The sequence below is a fragment of the Passer domesticus genome, chromosome 2 (genome assembly GCF_036417665.1).
Source record: "Passer domesticus isolate bPasDom1 chromosome 2, bPasDom1.hap1, whole genome shotgun sequence".
Lineage (NCBI taxonomy): Eukaryota > Metazoa > Chordata > Aves > Passeriformes > Passeridae > Passer > Passer domesticus.
In genome coordinates this window covers 16822691-16835043 of record NC_087475.1, presented here as the reverse complement: position 1 = coordinate 16835043, position 12353 = coordinate 16822691, and the positions used below count along the sequence as shown (strand labels likewise).

Genomic DNA, 12353 nt, shown 5'->3' with positions numbered 1-12353 from the left:
AGACTTCACGGACCCCAGTCCTGTCATCTGCAGCATCGGAGCAAGAGAGGGACAGCCTCTCCTGGCACACAGCTCCCAGAGCACGTTCTCACTATCACAGGGCCATCTCTTACTACCAGGTCGTGTCTCCTGCTGGTGGCCTGGGATGCTTGGCAGCTCTGCCTCCCTGCCAGAAGGTCCATCAGCTGAAACCCAGCATGGAGCATGTCCGAGGACAGGGTGTTTGTTCTGCTTGTGTCCTCCATTAAGTAGTTAGTGAAATGTATGATGCATTCAGCTTTTTTCATATTACACTCCATAATTGTATTAATAAAAGGTATTTACCCTTCATTATTTTAATTCTCCAGAGGATTACTGAAGACAGGATATAATTAATCCAGATGCTCATGTGAATCCAGGGAGGTTGTGTGCAATAGCCACTGTCTTCACTAAAAGTAATTGCACACATTCACCACAGTCCAACCTCTATGGCATTTTAAGAGGAGCATGTCTATTTCATGAAAGGGAAGTATTGGTTATTATCAGTATTATCTGTAGCACTCTGGCTTAATTAAGAGTGTTAAAGAAAGATAAAAGGTAGGAGAGAAATGCAGGAAGGTGAAATGATTTGCCCAAGGTCACAGAATGGAGATTAGCACGTGGATCTTTACTGTCCCAGGCTTGTGCCCTGTCCATTAGATCAGGCCTCCCAAATCACCCTTCTTGATGATCAAGTATCTTGAACAGCCATGTAAACCTCTCAAGGAGAAAAGCAAAAATGTCTCAGTGTAGTGAGATAAAATTTTAGCAATGCACAAGACATCAGTGGAATTCATTAAAAAGAATATTTATTGAGTAGCAATGTTAAAAAGGAAACACTCATGCTTTAAAGCAGTCAAAGCAATGAAACTCTGCTTCATACTGGAAATCATATTTTTGTAAAATTAATCAATTAGATCATGCTCCTAATTTAGAGTACTTATGCTTTCAGCTACATTTTGAGCTAGGGACAGGCTTTCTAGGATTCACAGCTTCTGAAATAAAAGTAATTGGTTTCCAAGGAATGTAAAGTGCTAAGGAAGTAACCACTTATCAACCTATTCATCCAGGAGCAGTTCAAGGATCAGCCTTACATATCTGGGCATCTGCAACACTAAGAAAGATACAGTTCATTAGCAGACAACAACGTTAACGCTGAGGTTACAGCCAAAAGCACAATGCAAACTCCTTGGGAGTTTTAGGAAGGATGTCAGTATGAGCATCATTCCTTCTGAGCAGCTCTCATTCAAACACATCCCTTGGCTGTGTGCTCTGCTGAATCCCCCCTCTCAGTTCTCCAGGAAGCCCGTGTCCACTGAAGCAGCCAGCATCTCTGCCCACCCTACCCACAGGAGATGCCAAGGGGCTGCTGAAAAGACTGAACCCAGGGCCTTTAGCCAGCTCCTGTGTCCTTCCAAAACAACATGGTGAAGGGAGCAATTGAGGGATGGAGGTCTGGTCCTGACAGCAATCTCAGCATGGGCAGTAATGTCTGAAAAATCAGTGTCATTCTCAAAGATCTTCAGGAGCACCCAGATGTTAGTTTTTCCAACACGTTGCTTTGTTGAAACAAAAGTTCTAGAGGTGCAATCTGCCACTTCTGAGGTGGAATTTCTGCCCAAACTGTGGAGGGGCTCCAGAACAGCCAAGAGCTGGTTCAGGGCAATGGTCTGGGAGACAGAGACAATTTCTAGCTGATATGATGGAGTTAGCTATAGAGTGTACCAAAGCCAACCTGAAGGGGCTAATCCAAAGTACCTATGGAGCCAGTGGGTGTGATTAGTTTGAAATTGTCACACAGGTCTAAGTGAGCTGGATAGTAAAGGCACCATTTGCAGTCAATCAGGGCTTGGTACAGTTCCCTAACCATGGGTGTCTAAAGAAGTTTCATCCACATGAAACTGGCAGATGTGGCAACACATCTGTGGTGACCTGTGCTCTTCTGGGCCACCAGCTGGGGTCCTACTGTCCCTATGGCATCTCAGCTGGTAGCAAACACTAATGGTTAGATAAGAGTGGAGCTTCTTGCTGCCTTTTAGACCCTTTGACGAGGATCAGTCAGACCATGTCAGTCTGAAATGCTGCCATGGGCACACCTTTCTCACAAACACAAGCTTGTTTGATGTGCCTACCTTGGCAAGCCCTGCTGCCCAGCAGGGCCAGCAGTTTGGGTGCAGCTTTGTATTGACACAGGTGTGAAACCTGCCCCTTCTGGCAGTAAGGCAGATCCTGTTGGGCAGGGGCTCTCCACAGCACAGCACAGATGCATCCTTTGTTTCAAGTCTCTTGTTTGAATCAAGTGAAGCGAGGCCCTGAACCTTGGGCTCTCATATCCCAGGCACTACTCCCACTATCACATCTTTGCTTCTGCAGGCTCTCTGGAAAGGCAAATCACCTCTAGCACTCAGGAGGTACAATCCTAAACCCCACTGGGGTCTACAAAGAGCAACTGTCTGGTGGCTTCAGTTCAAGGTGTTGAGTGCCAACTGAATTGGATGGGTTGGTCTGTCTTGAGCCTATGGAGGTGGTGGAAAGGATCCATTACAATTTATCAGCCTGTGGAATCCCATCAGGTTTTTAATTGGAAATGAAAAAGAAAGCACAAAGAGTAGGATTCACATGGCCTGTTTTTAGTGGGTATTTGGTCTAAGTGACTGCCAAGGCACTTTATACCATATGGGAAGGGATGTGCCTCCAGGGGTTAAATCATAATGTTTCTCTCTCCCTTACATTATTTTTTATGCTTAAATGGTTATCTGCTTCAGGGGAGGGGAAGAAGGCAGGTGATGGGAAAGTTCATTTGAAATATACATCTCCTGCCTAATGGGCTGGGTGGGCTAATCCCCTGCCCTGCTAGAGCAGCAAGGCCACAGCTCTTCCATCTAATGCCTCACCACCACAGTGCAAGCAAACACTGCCCTTGAGCCTGCTAAAGCCAAGCTGCTTGACGACACTGAAAAAACCACAATTCACAGTCCTTTATTTTGTATGATCCTGATTCAATTCCTGCTTGAATTTAATAGAAAACAGATTTGAGTCCTATAAGACTGCAATAGAAAGCTCTACTTCAGTGCTTGCCTCTGGTTTTGAGTACTTGGTGAATGTTTTCTTCCTTAGAGAGTGGATTTTAAAATCAAAACCAAAGAAAACTTAATTTGAAATTTAATGGGTTAAGATGAAAACTCTGGGGATTACACTGACCTTGAGAAGGTGATAAAGGAATTATACTTTTCCTTAGACACTTGAGCTAAAGACTCATTTTACCATTTCCACCCCTCCCAAAAGATGTAAAATTGCTTCCTGATATTCATTATAGCTGCCATCTCAGATACAGATACACCCAAATTTTGATATTCTTGCAAGGTCGAAGGCTTCAAAACTCAGCACAAAGAGACATGGATAACCCAGCAGACTCTCCTCAGGAATTACTTTTTAAAGACCTATTTTTTACAAAAATCCTCCAGAGTCAAAACACTGTAAACCATTCGACATTGCACTAGGTACACAACATGCAAATATTAATCTTGCCTAGGACTTTGCTTTTCCTAGATGTGCTTGTGTGATTCTTTGCCAAAGCATCATTGTATTCCTATGCTTCTGGATTAAGTTTTTTTACACTTTTTCATTTCCAGAATTAATTTTTTCAAGGCACTCACAAGATTATCAAACAAGTGTTTGTGTTATGCAGGGCTCTGTAGTACTATAAAGTACCTCAGGCATCTAGATGCTAAGCAGTGGGCACCTTCAGCCACCCAGCAGGAACCAGGCTGTTCCTGCAAGGTGAGCAAAGGATTTATAAGGGAAACACTAGAGATGCAGGGTGGGCAGCCAGACATACACTGAATGGAGAGAAAAAAGAGGGACATACACGTTTCTTCCAGCTAGCACAGAGGGAAGATGTCTGACCTCACTGTGCCTTGCCCAGTCCTGACCTTTCTGTTACCATGGAGTTAGGAGTGCATGATGGACTGTCTCTGAAGGAAAACAACAGCCAGCCTCTCCTCCAAAGCAGCCAAGAGCCTCAACGTGGCAGTGTCTATCCTGGGCGTAGGAAAACAGCATTAAGATCCTTGACCTTGCTGATGGAGAACAAGGGCTTAACAAACCCAGCTCTTCATCACTGTTCATGAGTGCCCTTAAAGCCAACACACATAGTTTTCCTTTGGAGCACTTGATGATGCTAGAATAGAGGAAAAGTAGGGGATTAATGGCAAGCCATCCTACCTCTCTTCAAAATGTACCACATGAAAGCCACCTGATAGCTTTCTTTGGCAGGGTGGCTGGCAAAGCAAATGCACAATACCTGCAGTAGATGTCAATTTTACAGCTTTTCCTGTATTTCTACATGCTACACTTACAGGAATACTAGGGAGACATGAGCTAAATGGTGCCCTTGAAAAGGAGATGCATATCTGGTTAACAAACTTACTTTAAATCAATAGATAACACTGAAAAAAAAGGCAATGAAAAATATCACACCTGAAGGAGAAACCTGCAGATTCTATAGCAAATGAAAACAAATTGAATTATTGATAAGTAATCTGAGCATTAGCAAGTGATGCTCTTTCTCTGCAACAACCCCTGTCCTGTGTCTTGTTAGCACATGACAGAAGAGACCATAATAGCTTTCTACCTGACTGTGGCAAGACCTCAGCTGTTTCCAGGCCTGGGAGATTCAGGTAAAGAAAGGTAGATACATTACAGAGCAAAGAAAGAGCAAAAAAGAAAGTTGTGAGACATCTGGGAATTTCTGCATGGGTGGGTGGGTGGATAGATGGATGGCTGAAAGGGAAGGATGGATGAAAGGGAAGGAGGGAAGGACTGAGTAATTTGTTTCCTGAAAATTAGTACTGAAGAAAAGACAGGAATGTCTTAAAATGTGTATAAACTTGCTGTAAGTAGGATATTGCTCATTTCTTCAACATGACCAAAGGCAAGATAAGGAATTATCAGCTTAAGTTGCAACATGAGAGATTTAGGTTAAATGTAATGATTGTTAAGAATTGGCAGGGGCTACTGAGACTGACTGTGGAGTGGTTTAGGGCTACACAAGACACATATCTCTCAGTAATGGATATTCACTCCAGCCTGAGGACAGGAGGATGGATTAAAATTAGCTGACCTCCTGAGATTTAAGATAAGCCTACCTTCGTATGATTCTACAAAATGAAAAACAGGCAGTTTGCAAAAGAGATGTCATCTCAAACCAGTATCTCTGAGGGATCCTGCTCTTCCACTTTGCTACTGGCTGGCAGTGTTTTAGGCCAATTACTTGCATCTGCAATTATTTGCACAAGTTAAGCAGACATACAAAGCAGCACGTGATGGGGATTTTTTTCAGTGCAGTCTTTGTTTTAAGGCAATCAATTAATTTGGTATCTAATCTCTGTTCCCCTTCTTCCCCGGGATTAGTTTAAATATTTGAACATGTTAATAAAGAATTTTAAATAAAAGATAGAACACATTTCATTGTAAATCTCTTTGTTTTGTAGAAATGTACTCTGACATTTTGTCAGTAATTAAACAGCTTTTCCCAGGTGCTTTATCTAGTGCAGTATTAAAGGCGAGGTCTTGTTGAAATAAGAAAAACGTACACAAAAGTATGGGAACCCCCTTCTGCATTTCAGGATAGAGCTCCTGCCTCTGAATGGAACTTGGAATTTTATTTCAGAAAAATAATGCTGCTTTTTTCTTGAACAATAAAATTTGTTCTTTTTGTAGCACAGGGTTGTCCAAGGGATTTCTTTCAGAAGGGCTTATAGACATGCTTACAGAGGATAGTAATTTTTTAACAATTTTTTTTTGTTGAGTCTTTTGAGGAATAGGTTTCTCAGGTTTGAGATAATGAAAAGTAATTAAATCATAACCCATGATTTGATAACCATAGTCTGATAATCTCTAGGAAATGCAAAAATGCATTCAATATGTGTTCTCACATGGCTCTTCCTACAGTGTTACAGATCCAGGTGCAGCATTTCTTCCTAAAAAGAGAAAAAAAAAAATCAACAATCCCTACAAGGTGCAGTGAGATCCTATTGAAATTAAATTCACTGGAAAATGTATAATGATAGGCTGATTGAATGCTTTCTGCTAGATTTGAAGGCGCTGCTTGCAAACCCAGCAGTAATTTCAGCAGTTTCTGTTCCACTGTGTCTCATCGGTGTCCCTGTTCTCTGGGCACCGAGTGTGTGTCAGACCATTGTGGTTATCTACTTGCAGTTTAAGCTGTCAAGCACACATGAGCTTTTGAAGTATGGATATTCCTTGCCCTTTCCTGCTGACAGGGCCTTTCATGTAGTGCTCTGAGGTCCTTCTGTTTCTGGCTGTAGTAGCTCTGAGGGCCAGAAGACTGAGCAAAAAGCAGTGAACTGTAGGTGTGCACTCCTCGGTATCTGTGTGGGCATGAGGCTTCTGCACTCCCACTGCAGGTGGGAGGGATCCAAGGAGGGAGAGAGTTTGGTAAACAGGGCTGTCCCATGTCCCCTGAGATGCATGAGGTCCTGCTGCCACTCCCAAAGGGCACCCTTGGCCGTGTCTCCTATGTCAGCCTCATCTGAACACTCTGGACATCCCAGGGAGTCCAAACTGCCACAAGCTATCCAAGTTTAAACTCTAGTGCCTAATCTGGAGAGGAATTCATCTGAGCTGCCCATGCTGTCTCCTCTACCATGATGCACACTGCTCCCCACCCCCTCTGGATCTTCACTAATGGAAATTTAGGCACCCAGCTCTGATGTGGAGACCTACCACCAGAGACCTTAACCTGGACCCAATCCCTGCTGTGCCTTTGAGATTTCCCTCAAGATAATTGCTATGGTTTCTGAAATTACCCCAGCAACCCGCTTCTCTACCTTTGTCAGACCCTGCCTGTTCTGCTGACTGGAGGACATCTAAGTGATCTAAATGTTCTTCAACGTTGGGATTATTTTCAATAAAGGCAGAAACTGGATCTCTGATTGTGTTCCAAAGAAACAGGAGCCTGGTTATGACTGGCACACAAATAATAAAAGGAAGCCTTCTGAAATGAAAATTAAAGCCGAGACAGTGACATATACACAGTTTGTTGGTTTTATTTTTTTAATTAATAGTAGCTAAGTTTCCAGGATGTCTTTCTACTCTCCTCCAGCCATTTGTTTTTGCTTCCTAAAAAGCTCTGTGTTGTTTCTCTCCATTATTTAGCGGTTGCTGTTTTCCAGAACAGAATGGCTGTGCTTCAGGTTTTGGCAGGAACAATCCCTTTTTCTATGCTTCATGCTGTTTGTGAAATGCTTTGGGAAACTTTCCACTGAAAAGCATTGTGAAAACGCAAGCTTATTATTACTGCAGTGGGGAATAACAGGTTCGGCTGTCAACTCACTCTGTGAGCAGGTGCCAAAGTCCTGCTGGGAAATACTGATGGATTTTGCTGATTCACTGCTGCAGATGGGATGTGTTAGCTGGGCTCTGTGTACCAGAGGGGTACAGGGGGCTGCAGGGACCTGCCTCAGCTCTGCTTAGGGGTCTGGAAGTGGGAAAGTGAGCAAGTCTAAGACTTATACTACAGTAGTGCATAAAGCACAGGTTTCCAGAGCCCAGCTCTCAGAAAAGTGGATGGGTTTTGGCGTTCCTTCGTGCCTTGGAGCTCTGTTTCGAAGCAAGCTGAGAGAGCCATCTGCTTGCTGACTGCTACAGAGCCGAGCAGTGCTTGTCTCTCCTCCACCTCCCTGTAATTGTTTGCAGCATGCTGAGCTTATCCCACCTCTCTGCGTGGACCCAGGGCCAAAGTTTAATAGATCTGCAGGTGCTGCACTTTGCAAGGCCTGAGTGCCTCACTGCCTGCCATCCTTGGCACAGGGTTCTGGGCTGTCTGGAGATGGCAGAGGGTGCTGCAAGGGGAGGCAGGTTGAGATGGTTGGAGTCTTGAACATGGCAGGGTCTTACACACTAATGTGACCTCTGCAGCCAGTGTGAGGAAGCAAGGGTGGCTTTGTTGTACAGCAAGTAGCACACCTGAGCTGAGTGCCTCTGGCAGTGCCCAGTGCCAGGGTCTGCCCCCTCTGTGAAGTCAGGACCCATGGAAAGTGTTGGCAGAGCTGGGTGTTTGCTCACAGGTCTTGCTGGACACCCTCCCACCCATTTCTGTTGGACTGAATGGGGCAAGGTCAGCTCTGAAAGCATGAGCCACAGGCAAAAGCAGCAATGAACTGTTGTACCCTGCTCTTTAGGCAGCCCACACCGCTAATTCCCAGGGACTGAGTGTAATGAAGGGAGAGCACTGTAAATACATGCAGGGATGTAATATCTCTCATTCCTGGATATGTGCAGAAAATGTGATTTGATACAGAAATGTGGCTTCCATAGTATCCCGGGTTACACATAGCACTACAGTCTCAGCTGGGGTGTTGTGCAGGGCTGAAGGTCTGTGCTACCACTCCTGTTACTTGAATAACTGCTGTAATGGCTGGAAACAGTGAATGTTTGGGAGGGAGAGGCTGGTCAGCCTTTCCAGTGAAGCTGCAGCTTTTTCTAGGAGATGTGCACATGAGTTGAGAGCTCTGTGGGATGTGAGATGCTCTTGCTGCTGCTGGATGCTGCTGGCTCCTGCATGCTGGGGCTGGCACTGCCATGGATAGTGTCTGACACCACAGGACACACCAGCACATGTACACTTGCTTGGTGTGACTGACCCCAGAAAGTGCCTGCCTGCTCAGAGCAGCTGTGTCACCTTCTGTGCCCTTTTTTGCCTTGAGCACAGTCCCCTCTGTCATGCAGTGCACCCCATTCCTGTCCCTCTGGCAGGCTGAGCCAGAGGGCACTGGGACCTGTGGCTGGGGGCAGCTGAACTGAGGTGCTCAGAGAACAGGGATAGCTGTGCTGGGGAGCAGCAGCAGGGACCCACCTCGGTGGTCTTGACTGGTTCTGCTCTTGCTTTTGTTCTTACTTTCATAAGAGTCACTGATCCCTCCTTGTCTGCCGTGAACAGCCCTCCAACCCTGACCATGGAGCTCATGGCTCTGTCATGGCTGTCATGGGATGAGCTGTGTTTCCTGGGCACTGTGCAGCTCCCCGTGTTTGACTGGGCCTCTGAGGGAGGCTTTGGGCTTGGAAAATGCCCCAAAAGTGGCAGGCACCTCTGCTATGGATATATAGCTCAGACCCAACAGCAGTGCTTAGCAAAAGCACCTGGTGCCCTGTGGAAAGGGCTCAGGTGACAATAGGATAGCAGGTCTGGAAATGTCAATGTGTCTCCAGAGTGCTGTGAAACGCTGTCAGTATCCTTCCTAAGGTACAAGAAAGAGAGCTGATGATATTTCCTCCTTCTGTGTTGTTGAACTGCTAGGGGTCTGGTGGTTTGCCCCTAGATCATGTTTCTTCTTGTGTTGTCCTCCCAGATGGATGTCCAGGGGCCCTGGACAGCCTGGGTACTCCCTGCTGGCACCCGAATTGTCCCAGGAGTGCAGGGCTTTGCTCCTGGCTCCTGCGGCAGACAGCCTTGGCTTGCCCATGCCCCTCTTTGCATGGGGAGTGAGTTGTAAGGGCTGCTTCAGGAGACTGGATAAGGCTCAGAAATGCTTCATGCAGCCTTTCTGCTGAACAGGTTTGCAGCTAGCAGGGACAGCAGGAGGAGAGGGGGTCAGGCAAATAGCAATCAACAGCCATGCAGATGCGTGCTGTGTCAACACAGGGACTGCATCCCCACTTATTAGTCAGCATTGTTTAATGTACTTTAGACAGAATTTTAAGGAGGAGGAAAACTGCAAAAATCAGTTTAAAGGATCTCCATTAGTGTGGTATTTATGGACTTAAGGTACTCTTTCCAAAAAAAGTTGTGGCAGTATTAAAAAAAAAACAACAAGCCTTTGATTTTAGCAGTAAGATTTTTACCTTTGTCTCTTAATTGATTCTGAAGACATTACTAACATTAATGTAATCTGATAGAAGTAGAGCTAGAAAAGGTAATACACATTCATTGGCAAGAGAAAATCCTACAAAAATGGGGTTTCCTTACATTGGTGAAGTTTGTCACTTTCCAAAGAAAAAATTGTAATGCAGAAACATCCAGTAATTCCCCCAAAGTGTCATGGACATGTCTCAGCTGTGCCCCCCTCTTCAAGTCTCCCTCACCTGGCAGTTCACTCTCCCCTGACTCTCCTTCACATTTCTTCACGTGGATGGAGGACCCAGCCACATTTTCACATCTTGAATATTCCACTTTTAGCAGCCATTTCCTCGTTTTTCTTCATAAGGAAGCACTTTTCTTGCTCTGTACTTCCATTAAGAAAATGTACAAGCCTAATAGTTACTAAATGAAAGTGACTAAAGCTATCCTAATGTTTTTATGGACTCGTTAAAGGTCTTATTAATATTTCTCCATATTGGAAAAAATCTAATTTTTTACTTGTGACATAATCAGGAGCTGTACCCTAGTTTTCAGAGGTGAAGCATTTGCACGTTAACCTTTCCTTCTGCTTTGAACAATCATTCTTATAAACTTGCTGAACTACAAATCAACCCAGGGCTTTTAGAGGAGGTAATTTTCTCCCAGGGTCTGTTGAACCCTCTCTTCATGCTTTGAACTGTTTTTCTGCATAGGTGAGCTGGAACCAAGGGGCCTGATGGAAATGTGCTGGACTAATGGCATCTTGATCCTTCCATCTCTGGGCTTCCCACATCCTGGGGCTCTCCTGGGCCACGATGGGACTTTGCTGTCAGGGCCACAGCTCGGCTCACTGCGGGTCTTTGGGGCTGATTTCCAGCTGCTGCTCCTTATTTGCTTGCTGCTCTTTGCCTCCTGCTTGCCTCAGGTACTGATCTCCTCTCTGGTGACCAGTGATGGGACACAAAGGAACAGCATGAAGCTGTGTCAGGGGAAGTTTAGGTCACATATCAGGAGAAGGTTTTTCACCCAGAAGGTGGCTGGACATTAGAACAGGCTCTCCAGGCAGGTTGTCACAGCACCAAGCCTGACAGAGTTCAAGAAGCTTTTGGACAATGCCCTCAGGAACATGGTGTGGCTCTTGGGGACAAGCTGTGCAGGGCCAGGACTTTGGTGGTCCTTATGAGTCCCTTCCAAGTAAGGATATTCTATAATTCCATGCTCATGGTGGCAAGAGCGAGAAAGGAGCTCTGGGAATAATTTGGATTCTGGAGCAGCCCCAAGACACGCACATGTCAGCCCAGCACCCAGCGTGCATCAGTGGGAGAGCCACAGGGGAAGAGGCTGTAAACTCTGTAAACTCTGCTGCTGGGATGGGGCTGGAGATGATCCCCACAGCCTACCCCACATCCCAGCATTGGGAAGGGAGGGGAGTACCCACATGTTCCCTATCCAGGGGTGATAAGTAAACTTTTAATTGGTTTGGTGACAACAGCTAGCAGCTAAAGGAAAGCAATAAAACTACAAGAGCAGAAAAACAAGACGGCACGCTGGATCTGCTCACCCCTTCCTGGGGCTCCAGCATGAGCAGAGATATTAATGTGTGAATGCTGACCATGGTGTTGCACAGAGCACCCCAGCACTCCTGACAGCCGCGTGTGAGTTATTTCAGAAACGCATGGCGTGTCTCTCCCATCCTGATGCATCTCTTAACAATGATACTTCATAAAGCCCTGGTTTATAAATTCACTGCCAATGGAGGAAAAAAGTGTCAGTCTGTAATCTGTTGTCATGGAAATAGTTGGGAAGTTTGATGTGCAGAGATGCATAACTGGGATGGGAAAATACAAGTGGGCCCGTCTTGATTTTTGCCTCTTGAATTCCTCTGCTCTGGAAGTAAAGGTAGAGGTTATATCAAAGCCTCAGGGAGTTGCATTTACTTTCTGGACAGATGCACTTCGCTAGCTAAGAAAACTACAGCCAACTTGATCCTGGTGAATTTGCTATAGTGCAGCACTGCATTTTCTCTTGGATGCTGCTTCTCACCTGCCTTGTGCTTTCTGCCTGGGAACAAAATGTCTTTTATAAAAGAATCCCACACAAGATGAAAAGTGAGACAAGGACAAGCAAAGATAAAATGAAAAATAAATGTTAGAGGAGGAGAGTACAGAGAGGCAATATTCCATTTACACTATTATGGAGGTTTTAATTTCCTGAAAACATTTTATATGCCAGACAGGAACATGACTGAATTGCAGTCACATTATCAGGCCTCTTATCAGCCTTGATTTTGCTCAGCCTTACCTGAATGGATTATTTTTTCAATAGTTTAGTAACTAAATTAAAAAAAAAAAAAAAGAAAAAACCCACACTTTGGTTCCGGATAATATGATTGTTTTTTCATTATTCTCAATTCAGGTAAATTTTAGAATAAAAACATCCTCTCAAAAATATGCATTGAAACAATTTCTTCTAAAAC

General features: G+C 44.9%; 1 long non-coding RNA gene across 1 annotated transcript in view; it reads left to right on the top strand.

Moving 5' to 3' along the window:
• LOC135293426 (uncharacterized) overlaps window positions 1-12353 on the top strand; it is an 82207-nt gene that overhangs the window by 13583 nt on the left and 56271 nt on the right. The window lies entirely within an intron of this gene.